The sequence below is a fragment of the Equus asinus genome, chromosome X (assembly GCF_041296235.1).
Source record: "Equus asinus isolate D_3611 breed Donkey chromosome X, EquAss-T2T_v2, whole genome shotgun sequence".
NCBI classification, from domain to species: domain Eukaryota; kingdom Metazoa; phylum Chordata; class Mammalia; order Perissodactyla; family Equidae; genus Equus; species Equus asinus.
Genome location: NC_091820.1, coordinates 30649775 through 30669493, shown reverse-complemented (window position 1 = coordinate 30669493; position 19719 = coordinate 30649775). Strand labels below are relative to the sequence as shown.

General features: G+C 38.0%; 1 pseudogene; it reads left to right on the top strand.

Moving 5' to 3' along the window:
* Nucleotides 1-18269: 18269 nt before the first annotated feature.
* Nucleotides 18270-19034, top strand: LOC123282514 (ferritin heavy chain pseudogene; annotated as a pseudogene).
* Nucleotides 19035-19719: the final 685 nt, after the last annotated feature.

The following is a 19719-nucleotide window of genomic DNA, read 5'->3' as shown; positions in this document are numbered from 1 at the left end:
TTGAATCTGTAAGTTTACGTCTCTTGACAAATTTGGTACAGTCATTATTTCTTCAAATACTTTTTCAGACCTGCCTTCTTTATGCTTTCCTTCTGGTTCTCTGATGACGTGGGTGTTAGGACTTTTGTTATAGTGTTATAGAGCCCCTAGGTTTTCATTTTTTTCAATCTGTTTTCTCTGTGTTGTTCAGATTTGGTAATTTCTATTTTTCTGTCTTCCAATTCAGTGACACTTTCCTCTCTTCCTTCCGTTCTGCTGTTAAGCCTGTCCCCTGAGCTTTTTTATTTCAATTAGTATAATTTTCAGTTTTAAAATTTTCATTTAGTCCATCTTCCTATCTTCTGTTTATTTGCTGACACCTTAATTTCTTTTCTGAGATTTACTTTTTTTTCACTTGTTTTATGCATGTTTGTAATGCTCTTTGACATATTTTTATCATGACTGGTTTAAAATCTTTGTGAGATAATTCTAAAATCTATGTCATCTCGGTGTTGGGACATGTTGATTGTCTTTGCTTTTCATTCAGAATGGGATTTTTCTGGTTCTTTGTAGGATGAGTGATTTTTGACTGAATCTAGATATTTTCATATTATCTTACAAGACTCTGGATCTTACATAATCTTTGTCTTAAATGGCTTTTTTCTGACACTGCTCTGACAGGGGAAGGAGAGGGTTGCTGATTTGTTAATGCCAGGTGTGGGCAGAAGTCCAGGTTCTCTAGTTGACTACCACTGACATCCAAAGAGGGCTGGGCTCCTTATTGCTACTGGGTGGGGACTGGAGTTCCCGTTCCCCGTGTGTTCTCCACTGATACCAAAGTGAGGGTGGTCTAGTTAGCACAGGGCTATGGTGAAAGTCCTGACCTTCTATGTATTCGTTATAGTTCTCCAAAGAAAGCGAATCAATAGGATGTTTAGAGAGAGAGAGAGAGAGAGTTATTTTAAGAAATTGGTTCATGTGATCATAGAGGGTGGCAAATCCAAGCGCCATCAGGTTGGGGACCCAGGAAAGAGCTGATGCTGCAGTTCAAGTCTGAAGGCTGTCTGCTGGCAGAATTCCCTCTTGCTCAGCGGAGGTCATTCTTTTATTCTATTCGGGCCTTTAATTGATTGGATGAAGCCCACTCACTACTATGTCATTCCTCAGATTCCAAGGTCTCTAGTTGGTCTGCTTTTTTCTCAGCACCCTTTAGAGTCTTCTTTTTTTAAAAAAAAATAAATGTTGCAATATAATTCACATACGGTACAATTTACCCTTTGAATTTATAATTCAATAGCTTTTAGCATACTCATAGAGTTCTGCATCCATCACCACAATAAATTCTGGAATATTTTCATTGCCCCCAAAATAAACCCTGCTCCACTTAGCTATCATTTTCCAGTCTCCCCACCTGCCCAAGCCTAGGCAGTTGCTAATCTACTTTCTGTGTATTATAGATTTGTCTATTCTGGATATTTCATAGGTATGAAACCACACAATATGTGGTCCTTTTTGACTGGATTCTTTCACTTAGCATGATGCTTTCAAGGTCCATTCATGTCACAGAATGCATCAGTACTTTATTCCTCTTATTGCTGACTAACATTTCATTAGACGGATATATCACATTTTCTACATCCATTCATCACTTGATGGGCATTTGGGTTGTTTCCACTTGTGATTAGTTTCCTGTAAAAATTACCATGAATTGATTGCTCAAAACAACACATATTCTCTCAGAGGTCTGGAGGCCAGAAGTACCAAAATATTTTCACTGGTCCAAAATCAAGATGTCAGCAGGGCCATATTCCCTCTGAAGGATCCAGAGGAGAATCCTCCTTTCCTCTTCTAGTGTTTGTGGCGGCCAGCATTCCTTGGCTTGTGGCTACATTCCTCCAATCTTTAGAGCCAGCATCTTCAAATTTCACTTTGTTCAGTCTTCATATCACATTCTCCTCTGAGTGTGAACTCTCCCTCTGCCTCCCTCTTACATGGACGCATGTAATTGCATTAGGGCCCACCTGGATAATCCAGCATAATGTCCCAATCTCAAGATCCTAAAATTAATCACATCTGAAGAAACTCTTATTTTTGCCAGATAACACTCACAGGTTTCAGGGATTTACCTGTGGATATCTTTGGGGGGGGGGTACATTTTTCAGCTTACTTCAGTCTTCCCTCTGACCCCAAAATATTCACATCCATCCCACATAAAAAATGCATTCATCCATCCCAACATTCACCAAAGTCTCAACCCTTTAAAGCATCAATTCAAGTCCAAAATCTCACGTAAGTATCATCAGCTCAAAAGTCCCAGATCTAATCATCAAAGTCATCTAAATCAGGTGTGAGTGAGACTCTGAGTATGATCAATCTTAGGACAAAATTCTTGTCCATCTCTGGACCTGTAAAACTAGAAAACAAGCTATCTTTTCTCAAAAAATAATGTACAGGCATATTATAAGAGTTCTAGCCATTCTCACTCCAAAAGGGAGAAAATAGAAAGAACAAAGAGGGCACCGGTCCGAAGTGACTTTGATACCCAGTAGGAAAAATTCCGCTAGGTTTCCAGGCCCAGGAGCAATTCTTTGTGGCTTGAGATTTCACCCTCTGGGCTCATGGCTCCAGGCTCTGAACCCAAGGTTCTGCCATAGGAGTTATTCTTCATTTTTTCTTGAAAGGTAGGATATATTTGTATCTGAGTAGTTGTATTAGACTGTTTCCTGCTGTCGAATTTTGGAAGCCTGATGGCATTCCTTTGTTTCATCCTCTCTCTGTCTCTTTCAGTCCAAGATGGCAGTATTTCTTCTGGTATAACATTCTCAAAAATATTGTGGGTCTCTGAGGTATGTCATAGGGATATATTCAACTAGACAGGAGGGTCATTCACAGATCCCTCCTGGAAAATCACATCTCTATTCCTAGCTTCTGCTTCTATGATTGAAGGATCCATGAATTGTATATCTAATTTCAGAACTAGCAAAAGGTTGCCCAGGAACAATCTCGGCTTTCTCTCCACAGCATGCTTTTCTAACAGTAAATCTCCTAATTTTAGCATCTTTTGCATTGTGAAGAGGTTAAGAATATCCCAAATCATCAAGTCAAGTCTTGGTTTCTTCCTTATTTTTTTAAACACAATTTTCTTTTTACAGCAGTTTCAGTTTCACAGCAAAATTAAGAGGAATGTACATAGATTTCACATATACTCTCTGCACACACACATGCATAGCTTTCTGCATTATCAACAGCCCCCAAAAGAGTGATACATTTAGTACATTTGTTACAACTGATGAAAACACATTGGCACATCATTATCACCCAAAGTCCGTAATTTACATTAGGTCTCACTCTTGGTGTTGTACATTCTATGCGTTTGGACAAACGCATAATGACATGTACCCACCATTATAGTATCATACAGAATAGTTTCATTGCCATAAAAATTCTCCGTGTTCCACCTATTCATCCATTTATCCCTCTATCCCTCCTTAACCCCTGGCAACCACTGATCTTTCTACTCTCTCCATACTTTTTCCTTTTCCAGAATGTCATATAATTGAAATCATACAGTATCTAGCCTTTTCAGATTGGTTTCTTTCACAGATAACATGCATTTAGGGTTCCTACCTGTCTTTTCACGGCTTGATAGTTCTATTCTTTTTAGTGCTGAATAATATTCCATTGTCTGGAGGTACCACCGTTTATTTATCCATTCACCTACTGAAGGACATCTTGATTGCTTCCAAGTTTTGGCAATTATGAATAAAGCTGCTATAAACATCCATATGCAAGTTTTTGTTTATGATTTCAACTCCTTTGAGTAAATACTGAGGAGCACAATTGCTAACTCACATTGGGAAGAGCATAGTTAGTTTTGTAAGAAACTGCCAAACGGTCTTTCAAAAAGTGGTTGTACCATTTTTGCATTCCTACCAGCAATAAACGAGAGTTCCTATTGCTCCAAATCCTTGTCAGCACTTGGTGTTTTCAGCGTTCTGGATTTTGGCCATTCTTAGGTGTGTAGCGGTATCTCATTGTTTTAGTTTGCCTTTCCTTGATGACATATGATGTGCAGCATGTTTTCATATGCTTATTTGCCCCCTGTATATCTTCTTTGGCGAAGTGTCTGTTAAGGTCTTTGGCTCATTTTTTAATTCGGTTGCTTGTTTTCTTATTGTTGAGTTTTAAGAATTCTTTGTATATTTTGGATAACAGTTCTTTATCAGATGTATCTTTTGCAAACAAACAAACAAAAATTTTTCCCAGTCCGTGGCTTGTCTTCTCATTCTCTGGAAATGTCTTTTGCGGAGGAGAAGTTTTTAATTTTAATGAAGTGCAGTTTATCAATGATTTCTTTCATGGATTGTGCCTTTGGTTTGTATCTAAAAAGTCATTGCCACACCCAAGGTCATCTAAGTTGTCTCTTATGTTTTCTTCTAAGGTTTTATAGTTTTGTACTTTACAGCTAGGACTGTGATCCATTTTGAGTTAACTTTTTTAAGTCATATATTGTTTATTTCTCACATAACATCTACAACAAATTAAAAGTCATTCTTTACAAAATTCACAAATCAAACTATGGAGCATAAAATATTACAAAATTCAAAATTGTAAAGTCAATAATTAAGAATGTCAACTAATTATAACAGTAATTTGTTTAAGATAATTACACATCATTCTTCCTTGGAAAATAAATTTATTACAGCAACCTCAATATTTATTTGTAACTGTGTCTTATTCTATAGAAATCGCCATTGGGTGAGACTATATTTTCGTGATATTGTAGACCTTAAATCATGTTTAACAAATTTTCAATTTGGGAAGAAATTCTCCACTGGCAACCAATATGGACAGAGTCAAATATAAACTGAGAGCCAGATAAGTATTTGAAATGGTGTGCAGTAAATTAATGCTGCATGATCATGCTCCATGTAATGCGTTATTCCTTACTGTGTTCATCAGTCAATTTCAATTGTAAATTTTTATGTACTTGGTAGTAATTCATTTTTATAAATTTTAAGAGTATGTATGTCATCTAGGACAGAGGTCAGCAAATAATGGCTTACAAGCCAAATCTGATCCACCGTCTGTTTTTGTATAGCCCACAAGCTAAGAATGGCTTTTGCATTTTTAAATGACTGGAAAAATGTTAAACAGTAGTATTGCGTGACATGTAAAAATTTTATGAAATTAGAATTTCAACATCCATAAACAAAATTTTATTGGAACACAACCATTCTCATTTCCTTACATATTGTCTGTGGCTGCTTTTATACTACAATGGCAGAGCTGAGTAACTGAACAGAGATCATGTGGCCTACAAAGCCTAGAATATTTACTCTTTAACACCTTTACAAACTCCTAATCTAGAACTCTAAAAAGCCTGTGATAGTCTTTTAATATTGAAAACTTTAAAAATGTTAATAGTATATCATTATTATGTATTAGTAGTAATGGTTATATTATTACATTATTATTATATGTTATTATTGTGTATTATTATGATCTAGATATTATTGTATTAACATTGCATGTTATTATTCTTTATAGGTCTATATCAATTTATCTATTTATTTAGGTATCCAATTAAATCATCAGCGATTTCGAAAAAAGCATGACCTATTGCCTATAATTTAGATTTAGGGACATGTTATCAACTGTCTTCCCCATCACATATTTGACAAAGGTTTTTAAGATTTTATATTTGGTAAATGTGTTTTAAAATTTAAGATTTTATATTTGGTAAATGTGTTTGTAAAAGTTTTGGTTGTCAATTTTCTCTCTTTACTCTTCACCAGAGGGATGTTGTGCCAAATGTACAATACCTCTTTGCTTGAAATTTCCAAAGTGTACAGCGGAAACTTAAGGAAACCTCAGGCAAAGTTTGATTAATTTCTATAATTATAATGTTTAGACCCAATGTGTATGACCAAGGAACTACTGGATTGAATTGGAATATTCTATCCATAACCTCCCCCCATTCAGTCATATCTTAAAATTAGACTAGGACATGTAGAAAATATTGAAAAAGAAAATCGCTCCCAAGCACCATGGAAAAGAACACTACTCTTCTATGTAACAATAGTTCTGAGCTCAATGGGAACTGACTGAAGTGTGCCTTGATGAACATCACAAAATAAATGATATCAGAAATATGTCCTTTGCTAATATTCAATTATACATACTCTTGGGCATTGGCCCTGGAGTTAAAAAACTTAATCACAGTTTCGTGTCATTGTAATCTAAAAAGTGACCATTTACTTTCCCAATTTCACATTCTTCCTGACAGGGGTGAGTAACGAGGAAAATAAGAACATGGTGTGACTATCATAAATTATACAATATTTGGCAATTATTGAGTGCCATCAAAATACAGGATACACATCACCCCTGTTAAGGGCATTTGTGATCTAAATGTATGCAGAAACATATCCATTCTATAGCATTAGAGAGGCACAATGCAAAATGACTTTTTTCAACCCTAAAATAAATTCTTAACCAGAGAAAATAAAGGATTAGATTATTTAATACAATGAAAATAGTCACATTTCTATTAGCTTTCAGGAGCTAGTCTCCATATATATATGGCAGGTGAAGAGTTCCTTATGACGACACAATACCTACAGCAAAGGCAGCAGTGTTAGGTTTCATTTCTCAATAAACACTTGCAGAAACAGGCTCAATTCTCATATAATTAACAAATTTGATATGAGAAAGGTGGAGTAAATATTATTGTAGGCACCTGGCAGAGTGGGGTAAGGATCGGAGCAACTGCCTAAACACCAGATGAAAATATTTTAAAAGAATTATTTATTGGTCCCTAAATTCATAATTTAGGTTTGGTCCCTTGTGGAGATTCTAGCTTGCAAATTACTTAAATATTTGCTTAAAAAAAAAAACATTTTGTGACCTTAATCTCTAATCCTTTTTCATGAGAACAGTTGACAGCTACATGTAATTCTAATTATACCTTATCAACCAGACTTTGTTTTCTGTATTGTATAATTTTCACAATTTATTTCTAAATGTGTAAATATGACAAGAGATGCAATGCAAATGATAATTGTAACATCAATGATCACAAAACGAAATTCAACTTTACATTTAAAAATCCACTTTTCTCAGCTTTATTGAGGTACAATTAACAAACAAAATTGTATAAATTTAAGGTGTACAATGTGATGAGTCGATATACATATATATTGTAAAATGATTAGTACAATAAAGTTAGTTAACACATCCATCACCTCACATAGTTACTTTTGTGTGTGTGTGGTGAGAACATTTAAGATCTATGGTCTTAGCAAATTTCAAGTACGTAATACAGCATTGTTAACCATAGTCACCGTGCTATACATCAGGCTCCCAGAAGTTATTCATCTTATAACTGAAAATTTGCACCCTTTGACCAACATCTCCCCATTTCTCCCACCCCCAGCCACTGACCACCACCATTCTATTCTGTTTGTATGAGTTTGACTTTTTTAGATTCCACACATAAGTGAGATTGTACAGCATTTGTCTTTCTCTGCCTGACTTAGCAGAATGCCCTCAAGGTTTATTCACGTTGTCACAAATGGCAGGATTTCCTTCTTTTTCATGGGTCTATAATATTCCATTGTATACTTATACCACAATTTATTTATCCATTCATGCATTGACAGAAACTTAGGTTGTCTCCATGTCTTGGCTACTGTAAATAATGCATTGAACATGGGAGTGCACATATGGTGAGATATTGCTATCATTTCCTTCAGATAGATATATAGCAGAAGTAGAGGGGCTGGCCCCACAGCCGAGTGGTTAAGTTCGTGCACTCTGCTTCAGCGGCCCAGGGTTTCACCAGTTCGAATCCTGGGTGTGGACACGGCACTGCTCATCAACCCATGCTGAGGCGGCATCCCACATGACACAACTGGAAGGACCCACAACTAAAAATACACAACTATGCGCCGGGGGGCTTGGGGGAGAAAAAGGAAAAATAAAATCTTTAAAAGAAGTAGACGTGCTGAATCATATGGTAGTTCTATTTTTAAATTTTTTGGAACCTCCGTTCTCTTTTCCATAACGGCTGTACCAATTTACATTCCCATCAACAGTGCACAAGGGTTCTCTTTTCTCCAATCCTTGCCAGCACCTGCCATCTTTTGTCTGCCTTTGTGATCTGATGACTTTTTGTGGTGGTACGCTTTGATTCCTTTCTCCTAGTCTTTTTTTATATCCTCTAAAGGTTTTGATTTTATGGTTACCATGAAGCTTACATAAAAGGTCTTCTAATTATAACATCCTACTTTAAGCTGGTAACAACTTAACTTTGATAGCATACCAAAACCCTATACTTTTACTTCTCTCCCCCTCACATTTTCAGTTATTGATGTTAGAATTTACATCTTTTTTATATTATGCATCTAATAACAAATTATTGTAATTAAAGTTATTTTAGTACTTTTGTTTTCTATCTTTTATATTAGAGTTGAAAGTGATTTACATACCACCATTACAATATTAGAGGTCTAACTTTGACTATACGTTTACTTTTACTGGTGAGCTTTGTATATTCATGTTTTTATGTTGTTAATTAGAATCTTTTCACTTCATCTTGAAGAACTCTCTTTAGCATTTCTTGTAAGGCAGATCTAGTGATGACGAACTCTTCCAGCTTTTGTTTCTTTGGGAAATTCTTTATCTCCTCCCTAATTTCTATAGGACAGCTTTGCCAGGTATAGTATTTGTGGTTGGGCAGGTTTTTTCCCCAATATTTTGAATGTATCATCCCACTCTCTCCTGGACTGCAAAGTTTCTGCGGAGAAATCTATTCACAGAAGATTATAGGGGAGGCACTTTTTTATGTGACAAATCTCTTTTCTCTTGGCGTTTTCAAAATTCTCTTTCTCTGACTTTTGACAGTTTAATTATATTGTGTCTTGGTGTAGCCCTATTTGGGATTATTCTGAATTCTTTGTCCAGACAGTTCACAGATCTACATTTCTTTGGGATCGGTTCTTGGACCTTTATTAGTTTCCTTTGTTGATGTAATGTTTTTGATTCTTCACGATCCTCATATCCTTACACTGGCATCTGCACATTTGAGCAAGTGTTCTCTTCTTCCAGGATTTATAAGTTTCATTTGGCAAGGAAGGACCATCACCAGTCATCTCAGCCTGAAGTTCTGAACAGGCCAACTGGTACCACCCATGGGCAAGTGGTGCTTACTGTCGGGGTCTTTGTTTGGATGAGGTCACTGCCCATGCTCTGAGGTCCAAAGGGCCCGCTGGCTGGGCTCCATAGTCAAGTGGGTCTGTCATCTGGTCTCCACGGCCAGGTGGGGCCAGTGACTGGGCTCTGCAATTTCCTCTAGTCAAGCAAGGTCACTGGCTGTGTTCCTCAGTTGGGCGGTGCTGCTGGCTGGACTCTGAATTTAGGCAGGGCAGCATGCTGGGCTTTGAAATTGGGCAAGCCACTGGCTGTGCTCTACATTTGGGTGGGTTTTGCTGTCTGGGCTTCTTGCCTGGGCAAGGCTGCAGGCTGTGCTCGGCTATCCAGCAGGGCTATATGCTGGGCTCCACAGCCACGTGGAGGTAGGTTGGGTTCCAAGACTTTGCAGGGTCACTGTTTGGGCTTCCTGGTTGGGCAAGCCCAGAAGCTATGTTCTGCAGTTGGATGCCCTGCTGGCTCACCACTCTGCCTGTGTAGGGCTACAGGATGGGCTCCATGGCTGGGCTGGACTGCTTGCTTAGGATCCAATCTGGGTAGACCTGCCAATGTGCTCCCTGGCTAGATGAGACCACTGGCTCCACTCCACAGGTGGGCAGAACTGTTGGCTGTGCTCTCTGATAGGGCACCACTGCCATCTGGTACACAGTCCACCAAGATCCACCTGCTGGTTGCTGTGAGCCCCACCCTCCTTCTTGATTTCTACCTGATCCCAGGTGGTCTAGCCCTCCTGATTCTTCCAGTGTTCCCCATGAGACAGGATAGAAGTGGGCCTTGCAAGAAGCTTCCCAGAATGCTGGGGAACCTGGATGTTCACATTGAGGTCTCTCTTCCCCACTGGAGAACCCTCTCGGTGTGACTTTCTGCCGGCCTGGAGGAGGGGCTCTGTGGTCAAAGTGAAACTGCTCTTCTTATACTTCTGATGTTGTTTTTCTCAGTTTTTGTGGTCCAAGGTGGGTTCTTCAGCCTCACTCCCAGGTTCTGAGATTTTCCAAAGGCATTCTTGTCTGTGGATAGTTGCTAGTTGGTCTTTCTGTGAGGAAAACTAATGCTGGGAACCTCCTATTCAACTATCTTGTTGATTTCACTCTCCCAACCAGACTCTCTTTCTAGCATCCAGGGGGAAGTAGTAACTTCTAAAACTCACTCAAATCTACCAGACATTGCACATTTACAGTTTTTCCTTCATTGCCTTAAATAAAAATATATTTAGCTTTGTGAACTATCATATTTTTCACAATACAGTACAGAACACCAGTACCAGTGTTTAGTGGATCTGTATTCAATAGAGTAAAGTAAGATGTGTACTCTTTAAATAATTTAAAATATGTACTACTTTACTACTATACTATCTTATTACCACAATCCAAATTAAGGTCCAAATTTTAGCTAACATTAACATTAGCTATCAAAGCCTGATATGTACATACAAACGCATGCATTCAATACACATGTACACTGCATGGCTTTCTAAGATGCTATTGAAGCTATCACAAAGTGTGAATTAAGATGTTATTTTATTAAAAAAAGTTCTAATATTATATTACCTGTTTTCTTGTGTTCATTTGACCCAACAGCTCTCCTTTGCAACAGGATAATCTGAGGATGCTCTACATCATCCAGCTATGAAGTAGTTTTATAAAACCAGGTGTCCCATACAGACACTTACTCCAATGACCTGCTTTAATTCAGAATGTAACCCAACCAAATATATTTAATAGCGTGGCTAGGAAAATCACCACCATGGTTTATAAAACAGTGTCTCTGGAGAAAAGGAAGCGGACTCTTGGCTCTGCACAGAATCTTATTATTCCTATTTCCATTTCCCCCTCCTACATTGATAACAACTGATTAAACTGAATATGTTTTTTCATCTTGTAGCTGCAATCTCTATACACAAACTGATTAACTGAAATACCTACATTAATGTGATCAATATATTTGTCAATCTATAATGATGTAGGAGTTGATTTTCATAATTTTGGGAGTTGAGCACCTTGATTCATTCATAAACTATTATCTTTTTTCTAAATATTAGGGATTATTAATGTGGAAAAGAAAAAAGAATTAAGGGGGAAGGGCCACATAGAGAAAATTGATTTCCCTGCAGCATAATTAAGGAATACATTTGATTAAGGACCAAAGTGATGATGCAGGAGGGAATAAAAGCATTGATAATTGATAGAGATCTAGTGAAATAGGAAAGCAATTGTAAATAGACTATTTTGAACACAAAACTGACAATTCCAGTTACCATTACTGTTTTTAGTCCTTGACAGTTAAGATCTGAGGAATGATAAGCAATGTTTCAATAGCTGCATGTACTAGAAAATAATATTGCCTGCCACCAGAAGTTGCTCTCAGCACAGCTCTCCCCAAGCCAGCGACTTGAGCACATAGACAATCAAAGTGAGGAGTATTATCCTTCAAGAATTCTTTCCAGTAGTTCTCTTCCCCTCAATTTCCAGTTTCTACTGCCTCTTCCCTTTCTAATGGGATGCTTTTGGCCTCATCAAGTCCACCAGTCACTCCACAACACATCTTCAATTCATGTCCTGTAAAGGAATGCTAGGTTAGGTATCTGCACATAATCCCTCTTCAGGTATATGTATATACTGGATACATTCATATTACTGCCAATTGTTTAGAAGAATCAGCACTTTTCCAGCAGGAGAAAATTAAGGGATAACATTACTAATGGAGAATGGAGTTATACAGCCGACAGCATTTGACAGATTATTATTTTTTTTATTGCGGTAACAGTGGTTTATAACATTATGTAAATTTCAGATGTACATCATTATATATTTCGATTTCTGTGTAGATTACATCATGTTCACCACCCAACGACTAATTACAATCCATCACCACAGACATGTGCCTAGTCACCTCTTTCGCCCTCCTCCCTCCCCCCTTTCCCTCCGGTAACCACCAATCCAATCTTTGTTTCTGTGTGTTTGTTTATTGTTGTTTTTATCTTCGACTCATGAGTGAGATCATATGGTATTTGACTTTCTTCCTCTGATTTATTTCACTTTGCACAGTGCCCTCATGGTCCATCCACGTTGTCAGAAATAGCCGGATTTCATCGTTTCTTATGGCTGAGTAGTATTCTATTCTGTATGTATACCACATCTTCTTTATCCATTTGTCCCTTGATGGAGACCTTGGTTGCTTGCAAGTCTTGGCTATTGTGAATAATACTGCGATGAACATGGAGGTGCATGTATCTTTACGCCTTCGTGTTTTCGTGTTCTTTGGATAACTAACCAGCAGTGGAATAGCTGGATCATATGGTAAATCTATTTTTAATTGTTTGAGGAATCTCCATCCTGTTTTCCATAGTGGCTGGACCACTTTGCACTCCCACCAGCGGCGTATAAGGGTTCCCTTCTCTCCACATCTTCTCCAACACTTATTGTTTCCTGTCTTGTTAATGATAGACATTCTGACAGATTATTAATGAGCCTTTCCTCATGGGTTGTTTGTCGTGTAAGAAATCAGAACTTAAGAGTGCCATCTGCATTAGCAAAAGTGAAATGGCAATAATCTTTCTACGTAAAGAATATATCCCAAACCATTGATTCGCTTTACGATAAATGAGGTTTAAAATCATTTGGGAAGAAAGCAACAAAATGTCAGTATTTCCTAGAAAATTGAAACTCTCTAAATATGTTTAACTGACCTTAAATATTCAGAGACGTATTCAGAAAATGGCAAAAGCCTTCAAGAAAATAACTCAAGAGGACATTGTTTATTTTTAATGTATGAGCAAGAATTGGAGAATGAAAACGTCAGAGGGAAGGCAATAAGTGTGAATAATACACAGAAAACACTTTACAAACCTTCTACTTGAGAAATTGTGTTTTTTAACACTGGCTGGTTGAGGTAATTATCATATTTTTATGAAAGAGGCTTATCAGCAAATAAGCCACTGAGAGTGTGGAAGAAAAGTTTAGAAAATTAAAAAGTGAGAGCACATTACTCACGTCAAATTATGAAGAATAATGATCACATTAAATACGTTTATTCTATTAACACTCTGGGTTAACGTTATAGCAAGGTATAGAATCACAGGAACATTTTACAAGGATTATACTTTTTTCCTAACTTGACTGGAAAAACTTACAGTTGATTTTAGTGAAACAAAATATCAGCTTCAACCAAGGAATTCTGGATCTTTAGGTTAACTAACATAATTCCACCAAATATATTTTCCCTAAACATAGTTGTTATGTAGGAAAAGGGGTGAGAACCAGCAATTTCTGTATCTGTGACAACAGAAGTAAAGATCTCAAACAAAACATCATTGAATACATATGAATATTTCAAAGTAAAGATATTAATATATATTCTAATATCAACCCATTAGCAGCTAATTTTTCATTGGTCATATAAGCATTCTGTCAGTGAACAAAGTGAACCTAAACAGACTCTTGGGCCCCTGAGATTAAAGTCAATGTCTGTTGCAATCATTCAGCACAAAGCTGGACACGCATCATGTCCTAAATAGTTATTGATTAAATATTTGGCATGTCCCTGCCATTCTAACTCAATGTTCTCTATCTGTATCTGTGAATTCCATGGATCCGTTCTTGTGTTTACATCTAAATGAAAAATTACCGGACGCATTTTCAGGATTATCTTGATCTCTTTATAGCTCAATACAACCACACAGATACAGTGTCCACATTTGCATGTGGGTTTTGAGTTACACTGAGTGTGATTGCTGCTAGATTGGCATGTCCTGGTGTAAAAATGACAATCGTCCCATGTCCATCCTTATGGTCCTATTGATTTATTTTACCAGCTGCAAAGACTAAAATTTCCTTTCAAAGTGATGACTGGAATATGAAAAATAGTTTGATAGAACAACACTTCAGCACCTTCACTTATCAAAGGTATTGAGATTTTAATGATACTTCACGAAATCAACAAACAACATCAGAATAAATTATCACTTGACTTTTCACAAATTAATAAAAAAGAACATGGACAGACAGTATTTAAGTGATGGCTTCCACTACCTGAAAGCAGTTTCAACAGCCTCTTCCCTATGAACCCTCTTCATATGAATCATCATATGAGCTAAAGCGTGTCAATCATTTCAGTCAAGAAGAATGTATATTGAGCACGGCACACTCAAAAGAAAACGTGCATCTTGGCAACTAGATCTATTCTCAGCGAGAAGTAATTGTGTTTAAGGCAAAAAGCGTAATCTGATGCCTAATTGGAATTTCTTAATTTTAATTTTATTAGTTTTATAGTTGTATCTGCATATACTTATAAATTGTTAGTTTCACAGTTATAAACGCATGCCCTTAAGCATAGAGATTTTTATACCTGGCTTTACGTTTATGCATTTTAAGTAAAATTATAATAGTAATTTGTCACCATTGGGTGTCTTTGATTTTTTCTCCTTCTAAAGGAAACAGTTTAAATACACATTCAACATCTCTCCCATTCATTGCTTTAATTTGGAGAAATAACGAGACTAAAGCTTTTAATGGACCACTCAATACTTTAATTCATATTTTTGAGCCCCTTCTATGTGAAATTTAGCATCAAACAAGTTAAACAGTCTTTGGACTAAAGGACCTCATGGTCCAGCCAAATTTTCCAAACTATCTAGAGAGGAATCCTGTTCAGAGTGTCACTCTCTGCTTTACAAGATGTGTACTTGAGCATGTTACATCCTCTCTAATTTACAATTTCTTTGTCTGTAAAATATGGGTGATAACAATAAAAGTTAACTCAGAGGGTATCTGTAATGAGATAATGTAGAGTGAACAGCTCAAAGACAGATAATATTGATTTTGACTTGATAGATAATATTGATTTTGGATTGATATATCACTTTTCATGACCCCTCATTAAATGATTAATTTATACATATGCATGCACACACACACACACACACACACACACACATATATGGAGAGTGAGATAAGCCACCAACTGCTGCTACTCATGGTCCACTTCCTTATGAATACATCATCAAGCCTAGCGCATGCACTAATTTTTAAAGATGGGATTACATGGAACATTGAACAGCACTCAGCTGCAAAAAAAATGCAAATGTGAGGAGTTTATAGAACAAGTTTTTGTGTTAGGATGAATAAAAATACCTGGCATATAATAGATGTTCCGTAGAAATATACTGAATGAATGAGAGATAATCACTGACACTGAGTCAGAACTTATTGCCTAATATCAGTTGTGTAACTGTTAGTTCTGTAACAGGTTTAAATGATGAAGGGAACTGAAAGTCAAAAGAGTTTTTACAGATTATATAACTAGATTTTTTATTTGATGACCTGAATTTATTATAAATAATACTGTGATGGTTAATTTTATATGTCAACTTGACTGGGCCAGGGGCTAGCCAGATATTTAGTCAAATCTTATTCCGTGTGTGCCTGTGAGGGTGGTTTTCCATGAGATTAACATTTGAAACAGTAGACTGAGTAAAGCAGGCTGCTCTCCTGAATGTGGGTGAGCGTCACACAATCAATTGAAGGCCTGAATAGAACAAAAATGCTGACCCTCCTCTGAGGAAGAGGGAACTCTTCCTGCTGGACTGCCTTCAAGCTGGGACACTGGTTTTTTCCTGCCTTCAACTTGAACTTCCTGGGTCTCCAGCCTGCTGGCTTTGGGCTGGACCCACACCATCGGCATTCCTGGGTCTCAAGTTTGCTCCTTACAGATTTGGGGACTTGTCAGCTTTCATAATCACATGAACCAATTCCATATAGATAGATAGATAGATAGATAGATAGATAGATAGATAGATGTATATATGGTTCACTTCCTGTTCGTTCTGTTATTCTGGTGAACCATGACTAACACTGATATAATACAAACATTGACCACAAACATTTCAAAGAAATCTTTATCTTATAGTCCTATATTCATATTTTTAAAAAACATGATCTACTCTGAAGTTTTCTCATTCTATGTTTATATATAGTTTTATATTTCTCACGAAAGAAAAACTGAATGGAATGCTTTGCTTATATATATGTATATTTTCTTCATGGAAATCTGAGGTCCCAGCTCATGCTTGCTTATTGATTTCCCTCAGAAAAGTTAGTTTTTAAACCTTGGGTTTCTCTCAGTTATAATAAATATTTTACCATTACTTTCTTCCCTAGGAGGTAATGATGAGGGATGAAATATCTGAGAAACACCATTATCATTCCTTAGTATACACATAACCATTTTTATTATTTCAAGTATTTGAAGTGTAAAATTGTAGGTAGAAATTAATTATTAAATAATCTTGGGAAATAATGAGAAAATGTTCTACAACATCAAGACTCCTACTTAAATAGATTCTTACAATCAAGTCTAAATTGAACTCTCCCAAGGAAACTTTGAAAGTCTACAATTACATTAAGACTCAACACTGGTGTTAAGAAAACACAGAACACAACTTTATCTCACTCAGAAACTGACCACGTAATTCTCTTCCATCTCTAGTGTGTGATTTTATCATTAAAATCAACTTATGAAATAGACACTGTTGTTATTTTATTTCTTTACAGAATCAGCAATTAAATGTCTCTACAACTGTTTAAATAGTTTGCATCATGACATTTGATATGTGATCCTTTTCTTTCTTCATAAACTCTGATCATAAAATAGGATAAGCTTCCAAAAGAGAAACAGAGACCAAAAAAGGTGCATTAATCAAAGCTATGGGATTAAATCTTTATGTGAAATTAGGCATTTTATCCTAACTTTACCTGAGAGTACTTATAATATTCTGTCATTCTGTCTTATAACTTGAGAACACAGACCACATTTGATTCTTCTGCACATCTCAAGAATCAAACACAGCGTCTGACACATATTTGGAGTATATGAATGGTTGTTGAATTAATGCACAAATTAATTATAAATACCTAGGTTGATCTTCTGTCTCCCACTATAATATCCTTGAATTCTAAGAACATATTTCGTCTTTTTTATTTCCATGCACATGTGTAATATCTTGTATGTATTTACTTGAGACAATAAGGGGGAAAAATGGTAGTTTTTTTGTTTTGTTTTGTTTTTGTCTGCTTCTCCACTAGAATACAAACACTAAGGAAACAGAGACTTTGTTTCTCTTTGTTACTCATATATGCCCAAATCCTAGACCAGCGCCTGGGCCATAGCAGGTAATCAATAAGTATTTGTTGAATGAATTAATGAACGAATGAAAGGCCATTTGAGATCAGTGGTATTCCCTACCATGGTGGCTCATTCCATACAACATGATTGGGCTTACAAAGAGACTTGTTGAGTGTCAGCGAAAGAACAAATGAGGTTGGAGGGAATGAATACATCCCCGTGGGTAAGTGCTTTCTCTAAGAATGCACCTAAACCTTTTGTTTTCTGCCAGAGAAAAGGGAAGTGTGTACCTAGCCAAGAGGAAGGTAATTGACAAGCCAGGTGAAGGGGGAGAGCAAATCTAGGATATCAGCGATGAGATCATTGAATCTGTCCTACCGGGCTCCAGACAGGGCAGAAGGAACGTGCTTCTAGGACTGTGCTGAAAGATTAAGAGATGAGAGAATAAAGGGAGTGAAGAACAAGCTCAGAAAGAGTGAAAGATGGAGAGGTGGAAAGATTCACTGAGGCTCTAGAGGTGGTGCTCTCCTGTCAGAGGAGCGTTAACTAGACCATGACTAGAAAGAGAAAAGCGGAGGTCACTGGACTTACTAAGTCTAGGAACCGAGTGAGGAGGCTATCAGAAGTGTCATCAGTATGGATGTTGAAATCACTGATTTATCTAACATTCAAATAAAACTGTGCGATATTAAACATAACTAATGAGACCCAAAAAGCACTATATTTAATGAAACAATCACATTAGGACAATATTCAATTAAGCTGCTCAAAGAAATCATGCAAATGATTAACTTAAGACGCTTGCATCTATATTCATGAATAAAGTTTTAAAATATCATATAGTGCAGACGCTTAGCACACAGTCTCCTGGATTCATCGAAGCCCTGATCCAACCTAGAACACCACGCTTCAGCCCCTCCCAGCTACCACGCCCACCGTAAAGTACTATAACGTAATGTAACACAATGTGACGTGACGTGACGCAACGTAACGTAACGTAACGTAACGTAAAACGGATCTCCCCACCTCCGTAAAATAACGGACACTCCCAATTTGGTGTGACGCCATTTTGGTCGCGAGCCAGAACTGCCACTGAGCCAGAGCTCACCCAACGGCGCCTTCATCACCTACTCTGGGAACACCTTGAGGTCGCCTTCGCCTTCGCGCCTCCAGCCATGGCGACCGCGCAGCCCTCGCAGGTGCTCCAGAACTACCACCCCGACTGCGAGGCCGCCATCAACGGCCAGATCTGCCTGGAACTCTACACCTCCTACATGTACTTGTCGATGGCCTGTTACTTCGACAGGGCCGACGTGGCCCTGAAGCACTTCTTCCAGCTGTTCCTGCAGCAGTCGCGCCAGAAGAGGGAGCACGCCGAGAGGCTGATGCAGCTCCAGAACCAGCGCGGAGGCCGCATCTGCCTTCGCGACATCAAGAAGCCAGACCGCAACAACTGGGAGAGCGGCCTGAAGGCCATGGAGTGTGCGCTCCAGCTGGAGAAGAACGTCAACCAGAGCCTGCTCGATCTGCACCAGCTGGCCACCGACAAGGCGGATCCCCATCTGTGCCACTTCCTGGAGAGTCACCTCCTGCTCGAGGAAGTCAAGTCTATGAAAGAGTTGGGGGACCATCTCGACAACCTGCGCAAGATGGGGGCCCCAGCAGACTGCCTGGCAGAGTACCTCTTCGACAAGCTCACCCTGGGGGACGGCAGTAAGAACTGAGTTTGGACTGCTTTCCCCAGAGCCACAGGGTGACTTCCCCTGATCACCATACCGAGCATACATATTGCAATATTGCCCTTGCAAAAAGTTCACTTTCTTTTCTTCCAGTTTTGCCATTTCTTCCAATACAGTTATGTGGTTCCTAAATAAATAAAGCTCTCTCCTTGATTCATGTGTGCAGATCTCATCTTTTAAGTTTTAAGTCAGGTATCCAGGAGTCTCTCCGCCCACCCACGTCCCATCCACATGCAGCTCGGGATCTCTGTGGATGGAGGGAGAAGGTATTCCATGGGACCCTGGGAAACACAAAATCAATCTTCCCCTCATAAACAAAGTGGGGGTGTGGGGTGGCTGGTCTGGGACCCTGGTGAATGTGGGTACCTGTGCATGGTAAAAGCCTAAAAACGTGGCCTGAAAATCACAATTGTGATTCCCCAATTGCCTCTGGGGAAGGAGTGAAGGGAATGGGATTGGGCAGGGATTAAAACAAAGGGTTCTTAAATTTTACCTGAAATTTTTTTGATTAATAAAATATGCAAATATTATTGCTTGTTAATGTTAACTAGATAGCAAAGTGGAGACCCCAAAAGCCAGCTTGGCAGACTATCTCTTTGACAAGCTCACCCTGGGCAACAGTGATAATGGTAACTGAGCCTTAGGCTGACTTTCCCATAGACACGGGAGT